We start from the raw sequence: 23,532 nt of genomic DNA on the forward strand, positions 1-23,532 counted from the left end.
TTATTGAAGATGATCCCATCTTGAATTCTTTAACTTGATTACAGCTTTTTTCCAAATAAGGAGGCATCCACAGGTTCCGGGAATGAGGATGTGGACATATCTTTCTGGAAATCACCTTTCAACCCACCAATGTTAGGAATGTGAAGAAACAGGAATTATCACAAGTTGCTAGTGAGAACAATTTGGCAGTATCTAGTGTGTGTGTGTGTGTGTGTGTGTGTATATATATATTATATATATATATATATATATATATAATATATATATATAGTGATTCCTTTCTTAAACCAGAAAGCAGATATATAGAAGACAGAGGTATTTTCCAAAGCCAAGAGACTCCTTCCAAGTAATGGGCCAGATGCTTTTTCCAGATCCTCTTCCTGCTGACCAGGGAGCTCTGGAAAGTTTTGCCCTGATGCTGATCTGATGTCTCTCTCCACTGTTCTGTCTGATGTCAGCTATGCTTTCGTTTCCACTGATTTTGAAAGGCAGTGGCCTTTAATAATTTGATGCTTATATTTTCCTCCCATTCGCTCCTCAGCTCACATTGCAGTCCTTTCCAGATGGACCCATTCATGGTGATCTGGGGCTGCTGGGGTTTCTAGGGGTCCCCTGGGCAGGGTCAGGTGAGACATTTCTGCCTTTCTTTAGCTAATTTGTTCAAGAGGATTTCTGTAAATGGAATTTCCTTAAGGCAGGGTCCACCCAGCCATTATTATCCAGAACAGAGCTGTCAGATGCATCAGTGTTTAGGAAGAACACTGAACTGGATGAATGAGACTGTATAATTGGGCACTGATCCAGCCTTGAATCCCACAGCAGGAAAGGGGGGCCTTTCATCCTCTTACAGCCCTCCTTCTCCCTCACTTGCTGGGAGACACCAGAGTGCTGTCAAGGGAGCCCAGCCCAGAGAAGAGAGCTCACAGACAAGATCTGAGGCCCTTTAAAGATCTTGCATCTAACAGTGGAGGATTTCCTCTAACAGGCAGGAGACAGATGCACGGCAGGCCTGGAGAGAGACATCAGAGAAGGGGGCTCTCTCCTGTGATGAGGGCATTCAGGGATGAAGTAAGGGGGGTGGAGGGCCTAAAGTGCTCTGGCTTGCTGTGTATCAACCAGGCCAGGCTGACAGCCTGGTCCTAGAATCTCAGGGTCCCAGAAGGCAGAGTCCCTGTGCACTTGGCCCCAGAGGGAAGGGATTGGCGTGGATCATAGAGTAGGTTCGTGGTCAGGCTGGGCAGGGCCTTCTGAATAATAAGGACACAGGCTGAGTTTCTATGTAGGACACTTCTTTCTTGTTCTTCCCTCAGAGCTCAGTCTTTAGCTGCACAGGGCGGAGGAGTGCGTTCAGCTCTGCGGCGCTGCTAACCCAGCGACAGACATCCTCTCTCCCACTGGGAAATCCCCCGCTCCTCTCACCTCTCTCTCTCTCTCTCTCTTTCAAACGTCCTCACGTCAGACTTGTTGTCAGCCACGCTCTGATCCCGGGATCTTGTTGCTCATTCTGCTCAGTGTCCCCTGATTCCTCAACATGATGCAGCACATTGGGTGGAGGGTGGCAGTGCTGGGCTTTGTCCTGGGGGGTTTTGGTAAAGCGCCTGGATGAAGGTCAAGGTCAGCTCTACGCCATGAGCTGCTCCTGACCACTGCTCTAAACCCCCCACCTTCTCTGACCGTGATTATTGCTGATGGGCTCTGGACAGAGCGCCCTGTTGTGCTGTCCCCTGGCACTGTTATAGACCTTTTCCCGCCATGCACTTGTGACTGAACTGGCACTGGCCTGCACACACATAACTCACGGCCTCTAGGTCTGCATCGGCTTCTGTTTTCCTTCCGAGGAAAGCCCAGGCTCCTCAGTTAGGCTCCAGAGGCCCTTCACACTTGGGCTACTCACCTCTCCAGCTTTGGCTTGCACACTGTTACTCACCTCTTGGATCCAGTCAAAGTCAACCTGAAGCCGAGGCTACAAATGCCTCACCACCTGCATCCATGCCATCCCCTGCCAGAGTTTCTTTTCCTGCATCTCCCCCTTCACACATCTGACTTGCACGCCTGCTGGCCAGCCGGGTCACGCTGGACCAGCCTCTAGGTCAACACGTTCCCTCTAAATGAGATGGCTTTGGTTTGGAGGGCTGAGCCAGGACCCTAGACTCAGATTTCTGACCTCAGAACCTGAATGCTGCCCTCAGCACTGGGACACCACCCCCCTGTGTGCAGGAAAACTGCTGTCCTCAGCTTAAAGTTCTCCTCCAGACCTGTCACATCACTGTGAAGAGGATTTTGAGGCTCTCTGAGCTGCCTCGGCTGCTGTTCTCTCACTGCCCAGGGTGCTCGGCGGGAAAGGTTGTCCACGTACTTCAGGTTTTTTTTTTTTTAAACTTTTCTTCTATCAATATTTGATGAGGGTAATTTCAAAGACTTGTTTAGTATGATCTGCACATAAGGAGCCCTTCTGAGTATTTATCACGCTCGGGGTATAATTACATTCAAATCCTGAGACACTGTTGCTAGGTTACTGTTGCTCGAGGTTCCTCTGACTTCCATGCTCCAGGTGCCCCGCCCCCCCTGGTGATATTAGGGGCAGGGGACTGGCAGGGTAGGGTTTGCCATTCCCCTTAATGAAGGTGAGACTCTGGGGTCTCTCATAGAGAGAGGGAGTGGTGGGGGGAGGGTGTGCAGGGTATGCGTGGTATGCAGGGGCCGCCGTAACACCCCAGGTGAGGCTGGATGCGCAGATCACGTGGTTCTGCCAGCAAGATTAAAGGGGTGGGGAGGGGATAAAGAGGGCAGTTGCTGCCTTAAGAGACTCCCTGGGAAGGAATCATCTCCAGCCTTCCCTTCCATCCCACCTTCTCCCTGAGAATCTAGCACTCACTCTGCGTCCTTCCTTCGAGGGCCCCAGGAGGAGTTCCATTCTGATGACCGGAGGCTGTCCTTGTCCAAGGACACAGGCTGCTTCTGAGGGGGAAAAGCACCTGCTCTCTGGGCTGAACAGCAACCAGAGGCGAAAAATCAGGATGGAGAGCCCAAGGCCAGCCCTTCTCCTCATGAGGCTCCCCACCAGCACAGTCACTTCTATAAATTGAGGGAGGGGTGGCTGGAGTTTTGAACCTGAGCTGCTTGCCCCAGTGCTTCCTGGGTGTGGGGGGAGGAGCCAGAGGTCCTTTCAGGCCTCATATTCCCTAAGAGTCACAAATGCATCCAAACAAGGCTAAATCACAAGCATTGCTCTTCCTTTCCTTCCTGTTCTCTTCTTTCCTTCTCTTTCCTTCTTCCTTCCTTCTTTTCTTTCTTGCTTGTCTTTCTTTCCTTTCCTTTTTTTTCTTCTTTTCTTTCTGCCACTGTTAAAGGAAACAACTTGCTAAATGTAAGCCTTTAAAAATACCCCATATTTATAGCTCTGTTTTGGTTTTTACATCTCTTTTCAATCAACTGGGACCTTTCAGCATAAGAAGTGGCCTGTGCCCCTGACTCCCCCTGGAAGCCTGGTTTAATTTCTCTCCATGTCTGTGTTTGGCACCTTGCAGTAGATTGCTAATCCATGGATGCTGCCTTCGTAGCCACACATTGATTAATGGCTGGTCAGGGCCAAACCCACACAGTTGTGTTTAATGCACTAATGAGTCAGCGCCACTGGCCTTGGGGAAGAAAAAAAGGAAGTAAAATCCAGGCAGATGGGTTCAGGATGGAGTTTAGCATTGGATTTGCATTTCCTGACTGCTGCCCAATCTATTTCCCATTGGCCTTTAGAAATGCACTAGATTGAATTGTGTTTCCTATTGCAAATTTTAAATAAGGTAGATGATACAGTAGGCATTGCTATCCACATTCCCCTGGGTATAGCTGCAAATACGCTTTTAAACCTCAGAGCAATTTTCCCAGTCATCACAGAGCAATAATTGGTATTTAAGAAGAATATATACCCATGCACACACACACACAGTGTTTGTAGATCATTGGTGGGGAATATCGATTGTTGTCAATTTTTAATGCAAAAAATAATTAAAGATTTAGCATCTGTTCAAAATATTTACAAACAGATTAACTATTAGTGTTTATCTTCAAAACCACAAGCAAGATTTGGAGATAATTCTTTGAGACATCAGCTGGGTAAAACACGTTTGTTTCAACATTAAAACTCCCTAAGCCTTTGTGTCAGGAGATGGCTGTGGATGGTAGATTTTCCCAGTTGTTGAGAAGGCTAACTAAGCTGGTAAAGGCTGATTCTGTACAATATGGCAAAGGATTCCTGGATTCTTCTAAACGATACCAGAGAGTGAGAAGGTGAGGCAACACTGGTTAATTGTGAGATTCTTTGTTTTAAAGAATCATACATCTGATTGTTACCGACAGGAATAGTCATTTCTGGTTTTGCTGACCACAGGACTTTAACTCAGTCTCTGCTCTGGAGGGCTTCCCAGTCTTGTGAGAGAGGGTAAGGCAGTATGAAAATAGCCATCTGTGTTATCGGGGGAAGCAGAACCCAGACCAGAGAGTTCACTTGACGGACTTTGCTGTGGAAGAATAGTTTATGGCAGGGTTGGAAGAACTGAAAACGGGATGGTGGGTCAGCCAAGGGATTAACAGGAGGTTGACAAGAGAAGCCACCACCACCTCCAGGCTGGTGAGGTAAAGGATGAAGACAGAGTGAGTGAGCTCAGGAGCTGGGGCTGCCTGGTGGATGCTGAGGCCAGATAAGCATAGCTCTTGCCAGTGATGCCCCTTCTTAAGGTGGAGAGAGGGAGAAATTCCCTGGATTCTCCTCTTCTATCTTCCATACTTCCATGCTTGCTTCCTGCTGGCAGAGCCTAACCAGAAGCCAATGAGCATGTGTACTTGGGAAAACATTGAGTGTCTGAGGCTCACTTCAATGGAGGGGACTAGGATGGATCTGAGGGTGATCGCCAATTAACTGTCACACCAATTCAGACACAGTGCCAGATGAGGAAAGGAAGATAAAACAGTGAGAGAAGGAGTGGTTACTTCCATGGAGAAATCAATGAAAGCCTTCTAGAAGAGGCATCACCTGCAATGGGCCTCAAAATCTAAAGAGGATCTCATCAATAAGGCTAGTGGTGATGATGGAAAGACAGACAACACCCATCTGTAATTGACAGTAACATCCAATATAAGGGAGAGATTATTTTGAGATGGAATCCGACAGATAGGACCATGTTCTGTGAGTTAGGGTTGAAGAGGCTTTATCTGATGGAAGATGAATCAGAGAAAAGGGCTGTCATGGATTGGGTTGTTCAGGAAGCTGACTCTCAAAATTGTTCTGAGCCCGAACAAGGGAGATGGGCTATTATGCCTTTGTGTTGCCCCTGGGTGCAGTAGTTGACTGAGAATTCCCAGTGAGGGTGGGCAGCCCCAGTAGCACTTCCATCTGCATGGGATATGGAGTTCTTCAGTTCCAGGGTAGACAACACACCACACTGTCCATTATAGGAGGCCCAGGTAAAGGAAGGAGAATGAAGGGTACCTGCTCTGTACCAGGCACTATACTTGCTCTTCACACATGTTACTTTACTTCCACACAATACACAGCAAGGTCAGTATCTCTAACCTCATTTTACAGGCAAGGAGACTGAGGCCCGGAGAAAGTAACTTGCCCAGTGTCCCCAGTCAGTAAACGCGGGAGTCAGAATTTGAACCCAGATCAGCCTGATCTTATACCCATAGGTCTAGGTAGAATTCTCATGGTGGGGAGCCTCTTTTCTCTGTAGAAGGAAGTGAGGACATGGCAGAGAGTGAGGGATCCGTGGTGAGATGGCGGATGGTTTCTAGAAGGTTGAAAAACAATCAGAAACAACTGTGGAGCTGAATGTGATAAGAAAAGAATAAAAGGATTGACTAACTAAGCAATAGAGAGAGCCAGGTGAGGAGGGATCACATGGATGTCTTCTGGCACATAATGGAGTTTTTCATTCTTTTTGTCCCATCTGTAAATGAAACCCTCCTACTTCCATTGAAGAATTCTCCATTTTAGGAGCTCAGGTGGGAAAAGCTGAAAATGGCTGGTTGTCAATTGGCCAGGCTCCCCTACAGCCCAGTGGGGCCTGGGACATAGGCACCACGGCTCAGTCATGTCCCCCCAGCTTTGGTGTGCACAAGTGGTGGGGAGGCAGGGCCTTTAGGGAGCTCTTTGGGTGGCCACAGGGCTGGGAGCCTGGTGCAGCCCATTGTGTGCTGGGGGTGCGGTCGCGCAAGAGTGTGGGGATGGCAGGGGGACTTTGGCGGACTGATTGGCAGCACAATTTGGAGCACAACTTGTACATTGCTCCTAGCCGAGTGTACTCCTAAATCTGGCCCCTTAGCCCTCCTGCCAATTCCGTGAGTGACCCAATGTTCTTGTGAAAACATTATCTTGAAACAATTTCACAGTTAGAAAATATTGCAAAAATAATGAACCCATAAGCACTTGACCCAGATTCCCAAAATGCTAACCTGTTACTTTGTGTCCTCTTTCTCTCTCTCTCATTTCTTTTTCTATCCCACTATAGTAAGAATGATTTCAGTTAAGATTCATCAATGGATGCTACATTAATGGCTGAAAGAATGATGAGAAATAAGATTTTTACATAATTTCAAATATATCCCCTTAATTATAGAGAGGAAAGAGTAGTTTTACAGTAAAGAAACCTGGTAGATGCATGGTGCCTGGGTGGCCCAGTCAGTTAAGTGTACAATGATTTCACGGTTCATGGATTTGAGCCCTGCATTGGGCTCTGCTCTGGCAGTGCAGAGCCTGCTTGGGATATTCTCTCTCTCTCTCTTTCTTTCTCTCGATAAATAAATAAACTTAAAAAAAAAAACTGGTAGATGCCACCTTAGCCCAGAAATCAAATTTAACATCATGAGCCAAGGAGCAAATCAATATCATGTGCATCTTGATGGGATGTAGAGATGGACACACCATCACTTCAGGGGCCTTCCTGCAAAAATGCACAACCTGAACTTACTACTGAGGAAACATTAGAAGAAACTAAGACAAGGTTCATTCTACAAAATGACTGGCCTGTTTCCCCTAATATCATTCCCTAATTTTAGTAATTTTTAAGTCCATATTCTATCCAAGTGCTTTCTAACCTGCATAGCACCAAACCAATGTAAGATCATTGCTGTAGTTTTTTCTATGATGAAGTCTATGCTGGTGAGGAAATGACTGAATGGGGCACCATTCCAGGGATTGATTGTCATATTGGAAGGGGTCCCTGGGAGCAGCAGGTGGACAGAGAGGGAGCAGAGGCAGGTGAGGAATGCTGGGGGGCAGGGTGTTGAATACAGCATTTAACATCCAGCCAATGCTTTTGTGTCTTAGTTTTCCATCCACCCCTATGCTCCGTGGCTGCAGAATTATGGCATGTTTATTCCTTCTTTTTATTCCTCCTTCTGTGAAGCAGTGAGAGTGACTTATGGTAAAGGCACAGGCAGGGGGCTAACACTTTCTGAGCACTAACTGTGCCCAGCACTGTACCTGTATGGTAGGTTGCATTCTCCCTATTATGAGCCTCTATGTGGCAGTGGTTAATTGCCAAAGCTCTTGAATGAGTTTCTTCATCTGTAAAATGAGGAAAATGGTAATTCATAGTTCATAGGCATGAGGTGAGGATTAAATGGGATACGGGGTGTAAGCACCGTGTGTAGCCACCTTGAACACATAAGTGTTGCCTGTAAATGTGACCAGAAGGGTATTGGATTAGATGCTGTGCCTGAGGTCACTCAGCCCTGAAAAATGAAATAGGGGTGGAGTCCAGACTTGCATTTTCCATACCAATGTTTTCCTCTGAGCAAAGTACAGACATGGGGACTAACAGAGAGGGCTTGGACTAGAGATCAAATGTCCATTTCACAGACAAGGAAACCGAGGGCAGATGGAGAGCTCGGGTCTCCCCTGGAAGAGTGCCCCCCTACCCTTTGCCAGCTCCCTCTGTCACCTCCACTTGTGCTAACCTTGGCGCCCGGGGAGGTGGGCAGAGAGCTCATAATTCTGTAATTGCCTTGTGGATTTTATGGGACCATATAACGGTGTGCTGTGCAAACTTTTATGAGTAGTATTTATTTTACAGTGTCTACTGAAATCATTAACACTTTCATTAGCCAGATTCAAGGGCCATGAGAGTCCTGACTTCCCCACTAAGATCCATTTTGTCTGTGGATTTTAAATAAAAGTTTATGAACACATTGCATACTCATTCCAAGCCAAGGAGGTGTTCTCAGTGTCGCGCAGATGCAGATGGAGTCAGGAATCCAGGATCAACTATTTATCCTTTTTGGTTCTGTGCTGGCTGGAAGGGGACAAATGGGGATTACTAGACCAGTCAGTCCATAACATTTATTCCTTCTCCTTGAAACTTGGATTCTGCCAGCAAAGCTGATTTCCAAGCGACCTCATGCCTTCTGAGACTGGACTTTCTTTTTAGATTCCATAATTTCTGGCAGGTAGGAGCTTGAGCACTGGATACCAAAAAAGATAAAAATATAATTCTTAGTTCCTTTAAAATAGGTGACTATACATCATAGGTGACTATGTATAGATATGATAAAATTAGGATACTGCCCTTTAATGTACTTAAAATCTATGGTAGAGTCTCAGAGTTGCTTATCAGATTTTCTTTTAAGTGGAACCTTAAACTCATGTTGTTAAGAGAATTACTGTGCTTAAGTGAAGTGATCATTTGCAAGATGTGATCAGGTAGAGAAGCTAGTACCTGGAAATTTATCTCCATTCAGGTAAGATGAGGACATGGGTGGTTTATTTTCTTGGTGGTGCTGAGGCATGTCAGTGAGCTTACCTGATTAAAACAAATGTGCATTTTACACATTGATTGCCTCCCCCAACCATATGCAAGGAAGCGTCCTAGGAACTATGAGGAGAGATGCAAAATGGAATAGAAACCTACTTGTCTGGAATGCAAGCTATTTTGTTGTTACTGTGTTTTTGCTCCTTGTGGATCTTACTTGCAGTGGGTGGAGTTTATTCCACTCAGTTCATGGTCCACTTACTATTACTGGTGCACATCGAGCCTTCTCATCCTTTACTTACTTTCTTCCTTTATTCCCCCATACCACTTTCCCATTCCTTACAAATGCAGAGGCAACTGCATTGGTAAATTTGATGTCTATCCTTTTTGCTTGTATATGTTTTCATAAAATGTTTACTGTTTGCTGCATGTATTTTTAACATATTAAGTGGTATTGTGCTCTATAATCTCTTTCTATTTCTTACTCTTCTCACTAAATACTATGTTTTTAAGATTCATTCATGCTGCTGTGTTTAAGTCTAATCTGTTTCTTCTAATTGCTGCTTAATGCTCCATTCAGATTTCATTGTGTGGCAGGGTAAACTATTTTGAGGAAGAAGTCTATCTGAACTTCAGAAAAACAATCCTGCACATATTGGAGAGAACAGGCTCTCTGGGGGAGGGGACAGCTAGGAAGCAACTTTAATCATCCAAATGAGAGGTCGCCTGGGCCAAGTACTGGGAATGGAAAAGAGGGGGAGTGTGTTTGACTTATTTAGAGATGGATAATGGATTTCGGCTACATATGGGACAGAAGGAGTGAGGAGGAGGAGATAAAGATAACATTAGAATATGAACCTGAGGGGCGGGGTGGTTTCAAGTACCAATGATTGAGGGAAGAAATGAAGGGTATGGTGAGGAGAGAAGAGGAGAACAGGATGACCTAAAACCTTGACATTCATTTTTTCATTCAGCCAACATTTATTGAATACTTATTATGTGCCTGGCACTGAACTAGCCTACTAGGAAAACAGGTGGGGGGTTGGGGGAGGGTATACAGCAAATCATCTCTACCCTCACTGAGAGGAAAATAAGCTTTAACAAAACCTCACAAAAATAAAAACATCACTGAAAGTTGTCACAAGGGGATATGGGAATATGAAGGGCCCCAATTTAGGTAGGAAATTGAGAAAGTGTTCTCTGGGGACATCACTTTTCAACTGAATCCTGGAGGGATAGGAGCTGTCCAGGCAACAAATAAAGGGAAAGGCATTCTGCACTGGGGAACAGCAAGATCTTGAAGTGGGAACAAAGTTGGCACCTGGACAAAGGCCAGGGTGGTTGAGGCACAGGGAACAAGGGGAGGCCCGGTATGAGTTGAATTCTGTAGCATCTCCTAGGTCATGCTCAACTTTCTGAACCTCATCTTAAGGGGAATGGGAAATACTGTTAATCATGGCCTGCTGTGCTCCAGTGAGCAGTTCAAAAGCCAGCCGTGTAGAGAAGACTCTGGAGAGGCAGAGTGGAAGGATGGAAAGGTTTGGGGGATGGGGGCAGTGTTGAGGTGGAGGGGTGGCAGGCCAGAAGTCCTGGAGGTAGGAACCAGAGTGGCATGTTGGAGCAGTGCAAGAAGCGAGGGTGGCTGATATATAGAGAAAGAGGGGGAAAACCAGCGGAGTGGTGACAGATTCAGACTACCTCAGGGCTTGCCAACTATTCTATGGAATAAGGACACTATCCTTGATAAAAGGAAGCCATCAGAGGACCTTAAGCAGTAATGACCCCGTCTGATTTAGGGAGTTAAATCTCATTTAGGCTGCTCTGTGGAGTACATATTGATAGTAACTAGGAAACATTTAGGAACGGGTGCAGTTTTCCAGATGTAGGATGGGGGTGGCAGAGGAGATGGGGAGAAGGAGATTGATTTGAGAGGGTTTGAGGTCAACTTGACTGGGCTTGATGATGGATTAGAATAGGGGGGCAGGGGGCTCTGTCAGCGGTGGTGGGTTGAGCTTGAGCTGCTTGTTGGATATGCAAATGAAGATGTCCCTGGATCACTTGGATATGACACTTTGATATGTAAGAGATGGTTTAGAGGCTGTGAGGTCAATTTCAGAGTCACCTGTACTGTAGGAAAAGGAGAGATCATGACAACAGGTGTGATCTTCAAGGAAGATTGTGTAGGGACATAAATTGGGAAATGCCTATTTGGAAAATAAATTTTTAATGGAGATTTAAAATGTTGTTACTCATTGTGAGACATTAAAATGCAATCACAAGCAAAGAAAATATAGCATAATCTCATATGTCTATCATTATGAATATATTTGATCCTATATGGTACATTGAGGAAAAAAAAGAAATAAAATATTACAACTCAAACTCCCAAACTCTTGGCAAGCACACCCATGAGTTTGGTGGCAGGATACATTTTTGAGGTACCAATTCATCTTTTCTTTCTGTGATTTTCCTTCCCTGACCCACACAGGTCACAGATCGTGCTTACAAGGAAGGGCTCTGGATGTTGATGAGGTCGCGGCTGTCTGAAGGAGATAGAGAGGGTAGACATAAGGAGATTTCCCACTGAGCAAGTGCTGTGGTCCTGGAGTAGAGTATCAGTGTCCTTTTCCATGCTTCTGCCAGTATTCCAGGCCCTCAGAGAGGGGTACCAGCCCTACAGAAACCTCCCCCCACCCCCTGCAAGCACAGTGGGGAAGGAGCAGGGTCACATGAGGCCTAAAGACCTCAGTCAGTGGAATTTGCAGTGATAATCCAGAAAAAAACTATTTTACCAGAGGGGCCTCCTCTATGTACTATCCCTGTGTCCTGCTTTAGGCAAGACATGACACAACTCTTTAAGGGGAGGCCCCCTAAATAACCCCAAGAATAACCGAGACTGACTTTCCCACCGGCCTAGCAGGATGAGAGCTCAGGGTTGAAATATAGTTAATTAATAGGAAGTAAAGAAATGACATATTTCTTGAACACTTACATCTCTAGACAGAAATTCATACTCCGTATAAGTCTACTTTAATGAAAAAAGAAGGTGAGAGAGACTGAGTAGAAGAAGGACAGGAATCACTAGGTCCTGGGGAGAGTGACCAGCTGTGTGATATGGGGCAGAAAGGTCTGGTGGGAAGAAAGTGATCCATTTGCAGGGATGAGAAGCTTTTGAGAGCAGAGAGGGCAAATGCTGAGGGGCTGAGAAGAGAATGGGAAGGGAAACTTGTATAGACTCCGTTGAAGAAGGTCGTTAGTGCAAAGAAGAGAAAAAGATTTAAATTTTGTTTTGTTTCATTTTGCTTAGGGCTAGAGACACTTAAGGCTATTTCAGTCCTGAGATAAAGGGAGAAATAGAAGAGTCTGAATAAAGAAAATAGAGAGGAACATCGATGGAGGGAAGCACCTGAGCTTGGGGCAGCCAGGTTGTCCTGAAGAAGAGGGGACTGGCTCTGTAAGGAGATGGGGCACACCCATGGGCCTGCAGGAAGGAAGGCTGCTGGCTCCATAGACAGTGACCTTTGGAGCGTGGAGAAGTTACTGAGGAAGCCCCAGGTGTATGGTCTTGATCTTCACAACAAAGCACATAGAGAGATCAATGTTTGCCCATCAAGGACTTGGGAATAATAGAAAAACTTAGGATCTGTACAGAGAAGAATACAATAAGGAATCATTAAGGCTGACTCTAAGTATAGTCATAACAGGTTACCATTATGACTGTATACAGCAGGCACTCTTTGCCTACTACGTATAATTCAATTCATTAGTATAATTCTTATACATTATTAGTATCCTTATCCCCACTTTTTGATGAGGAAATTGAAGCTAGGGGCTTAAATAATATAGCCTCATTAAATAGCATAACCTTGTGGTAATTGACTAAGGAAATCACAGGTTTTAACCAGTCTACAGGACACCAAAGTCAGCCTTAATCCTTTGCCACACTGGAGAAACACAGCGGTGCTGGCTCTGACTTGAAGTGAATGAGCCATGTCACAGGATGTTCTTTGGAAGCTTGGGGTCAGGAGGATTGGTGGACGCTGCATGGCGAACTGGTTAAAGAATTACGTGAAACCAGCTGGATGAAGATAGGAAGTGAAGGTAGTAGATGCAGAGCCCTTGCCCAGGCTATTTAAAGAGAGACCTGATAGTCTGGCAGAATAAAGAATGTGAAGGGGCGAAAGCACTGGAGACCAGGGCCAAGGGCAATTCCAGAGTTCAAGTGTGTATCGATGGCAACTGAAGCCATGAGGCTGATAAACTCACCGAGAGGCAGAGTACAGAGCATGAGGAAGAAGGAGCCTGGGAGCAGGTCTGGAGGAATCCTGGTATGAAGGAGTCAACAAAGGAGGGGAGACTTGCAAAGGAGACAGAACAAATGGTGTGGGAAATCGTGAATGAGACAGTGGTGTGGCATCAGAGCAAAGAGAAGGAAGTGGGTATCAGGAAGCAGGGAGTGTCCAACAGGGCCAGGGAGAACCTGGCAAGTGTAGTGAGGCAAGGACCCAAATGTGCCCACTGGATGTGGGGCATGGAGGTCTCTGGTGGGCCAAGAAAGAGTTGTTTCAGTGGAATGATGGGAAATAAAACCTACCAGGAGGAGGTTGAAAAAGAATGACAGGTAGAAGTATAAAGCATCACCTCTCCAGGAGGTTTGGTCTCAAGGGTAAAGAGAGATGAGATAATAACTGGAGAGGTATGCAAGGTTGAGAGAAGGCAGTGTTTGAGTGGAAAAGAATACAGATATTTAAAATGGGCATTTCTCTTTGTGAGAAATCTATTTGAGAGAGAACTAGAGAAAGAAGGGGTTTTAGAGAAGTACCTCTCTGGACAAGGCAGGAGAAGATGAATCTTAAGCCACGTCGACAAACCAGCCTTGGTAGGTGGGAGGGAGGAAAGGCCAGGAAACAGGAGGAAGGGGGTGGGCTTGCATGCTTGATGGTGGGTGGGCGAGAGAGTTCTGGGGAACAGCCTCAGTGTTCCCCATGAAATAGGAGGCAGGGTTGTAAGCCAAAAGTGAGGCAAGAAGTGGGGGCACTGCAGGTTTAAGGAGGGCATCTCAGGCTGGGAGTGCCCTGTAGAGCTGATGAGAGGAAAGTGGCATGCTTGCTGGGCAGTGCTGGGAGTCCGTCTGAGAATAGTTACCATGAATATGTGGTGAAATTGATCTGCCCTGTGGTATTTTCTCAATAAAACTCAGCAGCTTGCACTCTGCTTCGGAGCACAGGGAGAGCTGTGTCCTTTCAGAGCTGGCATTTTGCCAGATGGGTGTGATATTAAAGCCAGAGAGGCAGAGGAGTATATTGTTCTGGAAAAAAAAAAAAAAAGTGTTACGGAGTGATGGGCCATGAGATCGAAGTTTGATAAAGAGGAGAATGAAGACAGAAGCTAGCTGATGGATTGGCACAGAGTGAAGGGGGTTAATTGACTGTAGGGTCCAGTAAGATTCTAAAACCACTGGGGAGAAGTTGACTAAGCTAGCTGGAGAGGAAATCGAGACCTGTGCATACAAAGAATCATGATGACAAGATTTACGTGGTCTGTGGAGTAAGTGACCAATGTGGAATATGGAAGGAGGTCACTGAGGAGGAGGAGGTCAAGAGACTGAGAAGCTGGAGTATTGGATGGTCAACCACGTGGACCCAGAAGTCACATGACTCTGGGGTCAGAGTCACTTGTGAATAGAATGGCAGGCAGATGCAGCACTGAGTAGGGGAAGAAGGATGTATAGCCAAAGCCCCGGAAAGGGTACACTTATGTCTGAAATGCCACCATTTGAGATTCGTTTTTTGACTTAAGATGTCGTCCCCTTGAAGTTGCAAACATTCCAAGGAGGAGTAAATACACCAAGCCTTGTGAATCATTTACTCTTTGGTATAAATGAGTTTCTCAGTAGTTCACAGAGATTACTTTTTGGCCAGGAGAAATAAAAAGGCATATGGAGTGAGAGGAAATGGCTAAGCCTAGAAAATGTCATCACAGTCAATACTAGGAAACAACGCAGGGCAATTGGCTCAGTGTAGCAGGAAAGTTGTCTTCAGGCAGGTGGAATTCCACTGGCTCACAACAGCCCTGTGAGCAAGTGGGGGGCACCGTGAGACTTAGTTCAGGCTTCCAGCTCCTTGCAGTTGCATGAGATCTGAGCAGGGATCACAATCCTGGACAACTAAGACAGACCCCAATTTGCCCAGGTAAAGACATTTCTAGGCTACTGCCTGCTAACCCCATAGCAGTGAATTTTCTGATTGGAAAGGTTGGGCTATACAGACTTTGCTCTTAAGTTATAGGCCTTCTCTCATTATGGGAAGCAGATCACATCTGTATATTTTGAGACATGGATAATATTGTGTGTCTATCCATCCATCCATCTGTCCATCTGAAACCAAACATTTATTGATCGACATCTATATGCAGGCCTGTTGGTGAGGAGTATGCAGAAATATGAATAGAACATGATTCTATTCTCCAGAGAGATCATCACCTGGGCGAGGGGCAGAAAGACAAATTAGATAAATATATACATAAAATCCTCTTTGGTAAATTCCGTAACAGTGAATTATACAAAATAGTTGGGGAACATAGCAGAAGAAATAACTAACTTTGCATATAATTTTTTTCTAAATCAGGATATAGGCAAACTAAAACATTGGTCAGAAATGTCCTAAAATTGTCAGTGTCTGTTTGGGTAGGGAATAAGGCATACGTGCCTTCTCAAATTTGCTAAAAATAAAGAAGTTTTAAGAAGGTCCTAGCATCTGGACAACTGTGCTGGTGTTGGTATGAATGGGATGTGTTTTGCTGTGGTTTTGAGATGAGAAATATTCTAAATTAATAGCAGAACCATTTTGTGAGTTACTATACCTGTACAATGAAGATAATCCAAGCGAAATCCTGTGACTGTGGGTTTCCTCCTGTTTGGGAAGGTGTCAGAGCATCCTCGAGACTGGTAGTGAGGGGATCCCAGAAATGTCCCTGTATCTTTGGGACATGGAGCCCGAGATATCAACAGGCCCTGGAGACGTGGAAGCTTTCCCCTTGCACTACTTTCTCTCTTTTATCTAAAACCACGGTTTTCAGCTTGAGGTCACAGCACAAGGATATATGACCCACCTGTAATAACTAAAAATGATTTGTGTGTCCACCTCTCACCATAGTTTGAGAATTATTTCTATAATGATACAACTCTCATTCACATTTGAGTCCTTTCCCAGTAGCATAGGAAGGGATGAATTTACAGCTCTGAAAGGCAATTGTGCATGAACTGCCACCTATCTTATTTCTAACACAACTTTCCTACCATGAGGACCTTTACCATTGAGCAGCTACTTGTCAAGGGTGACACAGGGTAGGCTCAGCTGGAGACTGAAGGGGTACGGTGACGCCTCTTGTCTAGGTATAAATAGTCACTATCGCAGTGAAGTGCTTATGATCCAGTCAGTCATGATCCTTCCATAAAAAGAAAAGTTTTAAAAAATGTTATGCACTAATTAACTGTACTGTGTAGGAGGTAAGTTCAAGGTTTCAGTGGGGTCTAGAAAGAAATAGAACAGTGAGGCGCGGATTGGTGCCTCTGAGTGGGAGCTGCCATTAATTGCTGCTTGACCTGAGATTTCCTCTTATCCTCCAGAAATCCTTTTAACACTGTTTCCAGCTCCAGCCTATCCATGAACCTCTGACACCCCTGATCCTTTTGGCTTAGCTTTTGCTTGGGGTTGCTGCTTCCTTATCTCTACCCAAGTACCCCTAAGAGACAATTGACTTTTTGTTTCCCTTACTTTTGTGGTCAGAGCACAAAGAAAATGAAAAGCCCCTGTGGTTCACAGTCTGGTTCCCTTCCAGTTGGGTTGTGGTTACCTGACGACTGAGTCACTGACACAGGAAGTCTCTGCTAGCTACCCCCTGCCCGGCTCACTCCACACCCCTGCCCTGCCTTTTCTGATGAATAGACCTCTCAGACAAACTAAAGACACACTGAGCCTCGGAGCCTGCAGTGTGCAGGATTGTACAGTCTTCTTCTGACAGCCCCTTTCTTAAAGAAGCCAAACTCTTTTGGCCTTTCCAAATTTTAAAAAATAGCTTAAATATGCCAGAGCATGTGTTCAGTGGAGCTACATAGTAGTTTTCATATATCCAAGTTACTAATTTTCTGGGACCTGCCAACATTTCCATTTTAAGCTTGTGAGATTAGAAAGAATAATTTGAAAATATGTCAAAACCTTACATTTTCCATATAGGCCCTGGGTGTGGATCATCTCTGGGTAGGCTTCTTGGTTCCTTGGCTACTTCTCTTCTCTCCCCATGGGTTGCCATCCTTTGTGCATTCCCTGGAAGGTAGGGGGAGATGTATTGCACAAGTTCATAGCCGTCTACATTGTTTTAGCAAAGCAGTAGAGGCAGAGGGAATGGGAGATGGGAAGGTTATGAAACTATGGAGTAAAATCAGATATTACTTGCAGTTAACATTGTGTGCAAGAAGCTTTGATAGCTGCTAACGGTCACTGCAGGCGGTCTCAGGCCCCAGTCCATGCAAGAGGACATGTGCCTCAGGGAAGAGTGATGCCTCTCATCCTGGGCTTCCTCTCCCCTTGTGTCCCCCCATTCATGGAGATTTCCCCATAACACTCCCACACCCCCCAAACACAAGGCACACCCTCTCACAACTACAGTATGCTCTCACATCCACTCACACATATTCACACACATAGGTGCATATTCACACAATCACACACAGGTGCACACATACAACACACACTCACACACAAGTTCACACTCATACAGACTCACACGTACAAACATACAGGTACACACTCAAACACAACACACAGGTGCACACTCACCCACAAACAGGCTACACAAACAGGTTACACACTCACATACACAAACATGCTCGCATAGGTGTGCATGTGCGTGCACACACACCCATTCTCAGAAGTGTGCTCCAGAGGGCAGGGTGTTGACCTTGAGCAGAATGCAGTGGAATGAGAAGATTGGCTTAGCTGTGTGACCTTGGGCAGACCCTTCCCCCACGGAGGCCTCGATATTCCCCACCTGGACGATTGAGGATATGAACCATGGAATGCTGAAGTTGGCTCCTAGTCCCCATGTGTGCAGGAGGAGCGTCTCTTCCCCTCAAGATGCACTCCCACTACTCCTTGCTGAAGGCTTCTCAGGAACCAAAAAAGAAGCTGAAATGATTAATGAGGGAACAGAGATGAATCCATTTCAGTCTTTCTAGCTGATGATTTTGTTACCTGCTGAGCTGGTCTGGCACCTTCAGACCCGTTACTTCAGGTAGTTTTTGTTGGTCTTTTCCAGGCTCCCAAATAACTCCCCTAGACATGGTGGCCATTGGTACTTCCACTCCCTGGCCAGCTGGGGGTGGTGCCGGAGGCTGCTCAGAGCTGGTGAGATTGCCACTGTGGCTGCAAATACCAGCAAAGGGAATCAGTTTGGGGCACTGACCTTAAAGGGAGAGTGATTGCTTCTCAGCAGCATCTCTAAGGGCCCAAGATGCACCCAGTTGCTCCCCCTTTTACATCACTTTGCCACAGGCACTGCACGTTCACACCTATTAATACTTCATTTGGTTCGTACAAGAGCTCTGAAAAGCAGAGAGTTCAAATATTCTTATTGCAATTTTTGATAAAAGGTTAAGTGACTTGCCTTACGGTCATAGCTAATGAGGAGCAGAGGTGTGGCTGCACATGATTTTATCTGATTGACAGACCAGGGCCTTTTCTGGGGCTTTTTATCATCTCTTAAGAATATGGACATCTGAGACTCACCCCAGGAGCAAAGGGGCTCATGGTTGTCAGGATGGGGGGGGGTAGGAATCTACCTTGTTAGCTGGATCCCAAGTGGATTCTGCCACATCTCAGATTTTTATGTAGTTACACAGAGGATGGGCCAGGCTTGGTGTGGAAAGGAAGCTGTGAGGTATGGAGGGACCATTCATTTATATGCTGAGGCCTGGCTTGGAATTCTGTATGACATAAGACTCCCTCTAGTTGCTGTCAGTCTCAGTCCCTTCACTTGATCATGAAGAAAATAATGCCTGGGCTAGCCCCTCCCCTACCCCAAACACACACACACACACACCACACACACACACACACACACACACACACACACACACACACACGTACCCAAGTATTAACTCAGGAAGGTAGTACTTGGGAAAGTCCTCAGTATGCATGTGAGATATTGTATTAGTTAAAAAAAAGTCCCAAGTTTTCGGGGACCTAGAACCATCAACCACTTATTTCTTACAGATTTTACATGAAGACTGCATATTGGTATAGTTTTGCTGGCCTCTGCTGGGCTGGACTGAGCTGGGCTCCACATCCAGAATCTCAGGCCATTCTCATGGTGAAGGGTAGGAATAAAAAAGGCAGAACCAAATCCCCTGAGAATATTTAAACTTCTGCTCAGACAGTACCTATATCATATCTACACTCTCATTTTATTAGCCAAGCAAGTCTCTTGGCCAAACCTAGAATCATCAGGGTAGGGAATTCTATACTCTGCCTTTAGGGAACCATTTCCTGGATGGAGACGGAGGGAATCATTGTCAATACACAACACAAGTTAGTAAAGAGATGTTATTACATTGCTTATGCTTATAGAATCATAAGCTTCAACTCCAGTGGTTGAATTAAGCTTTCTCTTGTCTGGTTTGGTGATTATTTTCCAGTCTGAGTGTCTTTGATGCATAAAGCAGACCTTATATCCCAGCAGAGGCTCATTAGAGATGCATGAGCCTTGTCCAGGGTGCTGCAGATGAGAAGCTTCCTTCTCTGGCTGCCTTGCCTTCTTCTCCATAATGATAACAACAACCAGTATATCTGGAGGACTTCAGTCTTTTTATTTCCATATGAGAGGCCCTAGTGCTAACATACTGGGTAATGGAGCAGCAAGAGAGGTACTGGAAGTCTCATCCTGGCTTGGCTACTTAGTAGCTATGTGACCCCATATGAGTTATTTAATTTTGCTGAGCCTTATTTCATTAATAGTAAAAGTGGGACAACAATGTCTTCTTTTCGGGGGTCTTATAAAGATTAGAGCCCGTATGTTCACCTTTTGCCTAGGATAGCCTTTGGACAACCTCTGAATATCATTTACTTTCAGAATTACCTGTATTCTAAATTTGATCACTTCCCATCAACCTCACATCAGCTTTCCTAGTTAGATGAATACTAATTGCTACAATGAATAAACGTCCTGATTTTACTGGTTTCACACAATTAAAGCTTATATAGCCCACATACTTTTAAAAAATGTTTTATTTATTTCTGAGAGAGAGAGAGAGAGGCAGCATGAGGAGGGGAGGGTCAGAGAGAGATGGAGATACAGAATCTGAAGCAGTCTTCAGGCCCTGAGCTAGCTGTCAGCACAGAACCCGATGCGGGGCTCAAATCCATGAACCGTGAGATCATGACCTGAGCCAAAGTCGGACGCTTAACCGACTGAGCCACCCAGGTGCCCCTAGCCCACATACTTTTTTAACACACGTATATATGATTGGCCAGAGGTTTTGCCCCATAGAGGCTTCAGGGACCCAGGCCATTTCCATGTCATGGCCCCACCATCCCCTAAGTCTTCAGATGCCATTCTTAGAGCAAATGGGCAAAGAGAAGGAGGAGACAACATGCTGCTTCTTAGCCACCTTGGCCCAGAAGTGAAACACATCACTTCTATCTATATTTCATTGGCAAGAAAAGAGAAGAAAATGGCCATTCTTAACAGCCAAACAGACTGAGAAATGTACCCTCCTTGCAAACCAAAGAAGGAAATGGTCCAGGCGGCCTGTGGCACACCCCATCTCTCCCTACCATCACTGCAGATGGTCCCCTGAGCCTACTCTTAATGAGAAGAGGCTTTCTCTACACAGTAGCCAGAGGGGTCTTGTAAAGTGTGACTTATGTTATGTTATGCTCCTGTGCAAAACCCTTCACATCTTCCTATGCATCTAGGATGAAATCTAGACTCCCGTCATTGGCCAGCAAGGATTTGCAGAAACAGGCCCCTGCCTATCTCTCTGGTATCATCTATTATTTTGCCTTTCACTCACTCCATTCCAGCCTGAGAGATCTTCTTTCTATTTTAGAACGTGCTGGATTTATTAATGACTTCGGTCCTTAGTACTTGCTTCCCCTTTGGCTTGTGACAATCTTCCTACCTCTCATTTCATTCAATTCTCTGCTAAAATACTGCCTTCCTGGAGAGGGCTTTTTTTTTTTATGTTTTATTTATTTCTGAGAGAGAGAGAGAGAGAGAGAGCGAGAGAGAGAGCGAGCATGAACGAGGAGGGTCAGAGAGAGGAAGATACAGAATCTGAAACAGGCTCCAGGCTCTGAGCTAGCTGTCAGCACAGAGCCCACCGTGGAGCTCAAACCCACGAACCATGAGATCATGACCTGAGCTGAAGTCGGATGCTTAACTGACTGAGCCACCCAGGCGCACCAAGGCCTTGCTTTACCACTCAATGGCAATCCAGGGTTAAAAATGTTTGACTCTCATCCTTAAAAGTTTTTTTATTGGGAAATATTAAAAACAGAAAAAGCAACAGACAATAATAAGATGAACAGCAAAACCGCCATCCAGCTTTAGTAAGGCTTAGCATATAAATTTATTAACATGAAGATCTTTATAACTCAGTTTTGACTGGGACCCAATACCAATGTGGTAAGCACTGAGTAGTCCTATTTTCCAAAGCAGGGTGATAGTGTTAGGTGATTACCCACTTGTGGCTTTAAAACAAGATAAGCCTGGAGAGGTCGGAAGAGGGAATTTCTTTGGCAAAAGTGGCTGGAGTAGTGTGGTATGGTCCCTTGACTTTCTGTAGGAGAAGGAAGAGAGTGCTTCCCTCTCCCCTTAACCTAAGAGATGGAGGCATTAGAACCACCAAGAGCTCCTGTCCTGTGTCTCCTGGAGTAAGGGTGGTACCCTGGGATGGAGAAGTGTGAAGAGAAAGCCTGGATTAGAGCTGAGGACTGTATAATGGGGAGAGAGCTTTTCCAGAAGGAGCCACTAGACAGCGGATGGAATAAGAGTGAGATTCTCCCTATGAGGGACTGATTTGATGAAGGAAGCAAAGTGTGGGCCCCACTCAAGGTCCTCTCTCTCTTTCCATGTGCACATGGGCACATAGGGAGAAGGCAGCTGTCTTACAAGACAGGAAGCAAGCTCTCATCAAGAACCACATGCGCTGACTTCTTGGAATCCCCAGCCTCCAGGTGTGAGAAATGTCTGTTTATAGACATTTCTCTATAAATGTCTAGTCTATAATATTTTGTTATAACAGCTCAGCCTGAGCAGACTAAAATAAGAAGTGGCAGTGAGAGCTGAGGGGCTGCTGTAACAAATACTTAGAAATGCAGCTTGGAAATGGGTGATGGGCAGAAGCTCGGAGAGTTTTGAGGTGCATGCTGGTGATAGGAAAGCTGTAGGGGAAACTTCCAACTTCTTAGAGAATACATAATGAATCATGTATGGAATGTTGTTAGAAATATGGGCAATGAAAGCCATCCTGATGAGGGCTCAGATGCAGTTGAGTAATTGGACACTGGAGCAAAGGCCATCCTCATTGTATCCTGGCAAAGAACTTGGCTGGATTGTGTTTGTGTTCTTGTGTTTTGTAGCAGGTAGAACTTGTGAGCAATAAAATTGGGTTTTTAGCTGAAGAAGTTTCCCTTCCTCCCTCCCTCTTCCCTTCCCTTCCCTTCCCTTCCCTTCCGTTCTTCCTTCCTTCCTTCTTTTCTTTTCTTTTCTTTTCTTTTTTTTTCTTCTCTTTTCCTTCCTTCCTTCCTTCCTTCCTTCCTTCCTTCCTTCCTTCCTTCCTTCCTTCTTTCCTCCTTCCTTCCTTCCTTCCTCTCTCTCTCTCTCTTTATTTCTCTCTCTCTCTTTCTTTTTTCTTTCTTTCTCTCTCTCTCTCTTTCTTTCTCTCCCTCTCTCTCTCTCTTTCTCTCTTTCTCTCTTTCTTCCTTGGAACAGGGGCAGAGAAAGAGAGGGGAGAGAAAATCCCAAGTAGGCTCCATGCTCAACATGGAGCCCAACGTGGGGCTCCATTCCATGACCCTGGGATCATGACCTGAGCCAATCAAGAGTCAGCCACTCCATTGACTGAACCCCCAAGGTCCCCCTAGCTGAGGACATTTCTAAACAAAGTATTAAAGGAGAGGCTTGGTCCCTCCTGACTGCTTATAGTAAAGTGAAAAAAAAAAAAAGAAAAGAAAAAGAAAGAAAGAAAGAAGTTGAAGAAGGAATGTTTTGTGAAATGAGATCACAAAGAGGCTTGATAATTAAATCTTTTTTTTAATATATTTTATTTCTGAGAGAGAGATGGAGACAGCATGAGCAGGGTAGGGTCGGAGAGAGAGGGAGACCCAGAACCCGAAGCAGGCTCCAGGCTCCGAGCTAGCTGTCAGCACAGAGCCTGATGCGGGGCTCGAACCCACGAACTGTGAGATCATGACCCGAGCCGAAGTCGGACACTCAACCGACTGAGCCACCCAGGAGCCCCTTAAATCTTGATTAAAGAATTAAGATTTTCTTTTTTGGAAAAAAGAAAGGGACCTGTTTGGAAGACAACACCAAGGGTGTGGCTAATACTGAAGTGTAAGTGTGAACCAAGGACCTCATCAGCCATCTCAACAGAAGCTAAGAGTAGAGACAGGGATTTTACCTGCAGAAACACTGCAGGCTGGAACTAAAAGAAATCGAAAATGAAATAAAAGCAGGCTGCAAACATGTGCTGCTTCTCATGGAAAGGGAAGAATGATACTAAAGG

Source organism: Hyaena hyaena, unplaced genomic scaffold (genome assembly GCF_003009895.1).
Source record: "Hyaena hyaena isolate Hyena2069 unplaced genomic scaffold, ASM300989v1 scaffold_575, whole genome shotgun sequence".
Lineage (NCBI taxonomy): Eukaryota > Metazoa > Chordata > Mammalia > Carnivora > Hyaenidae > Hyaena > Hyaena hyaena.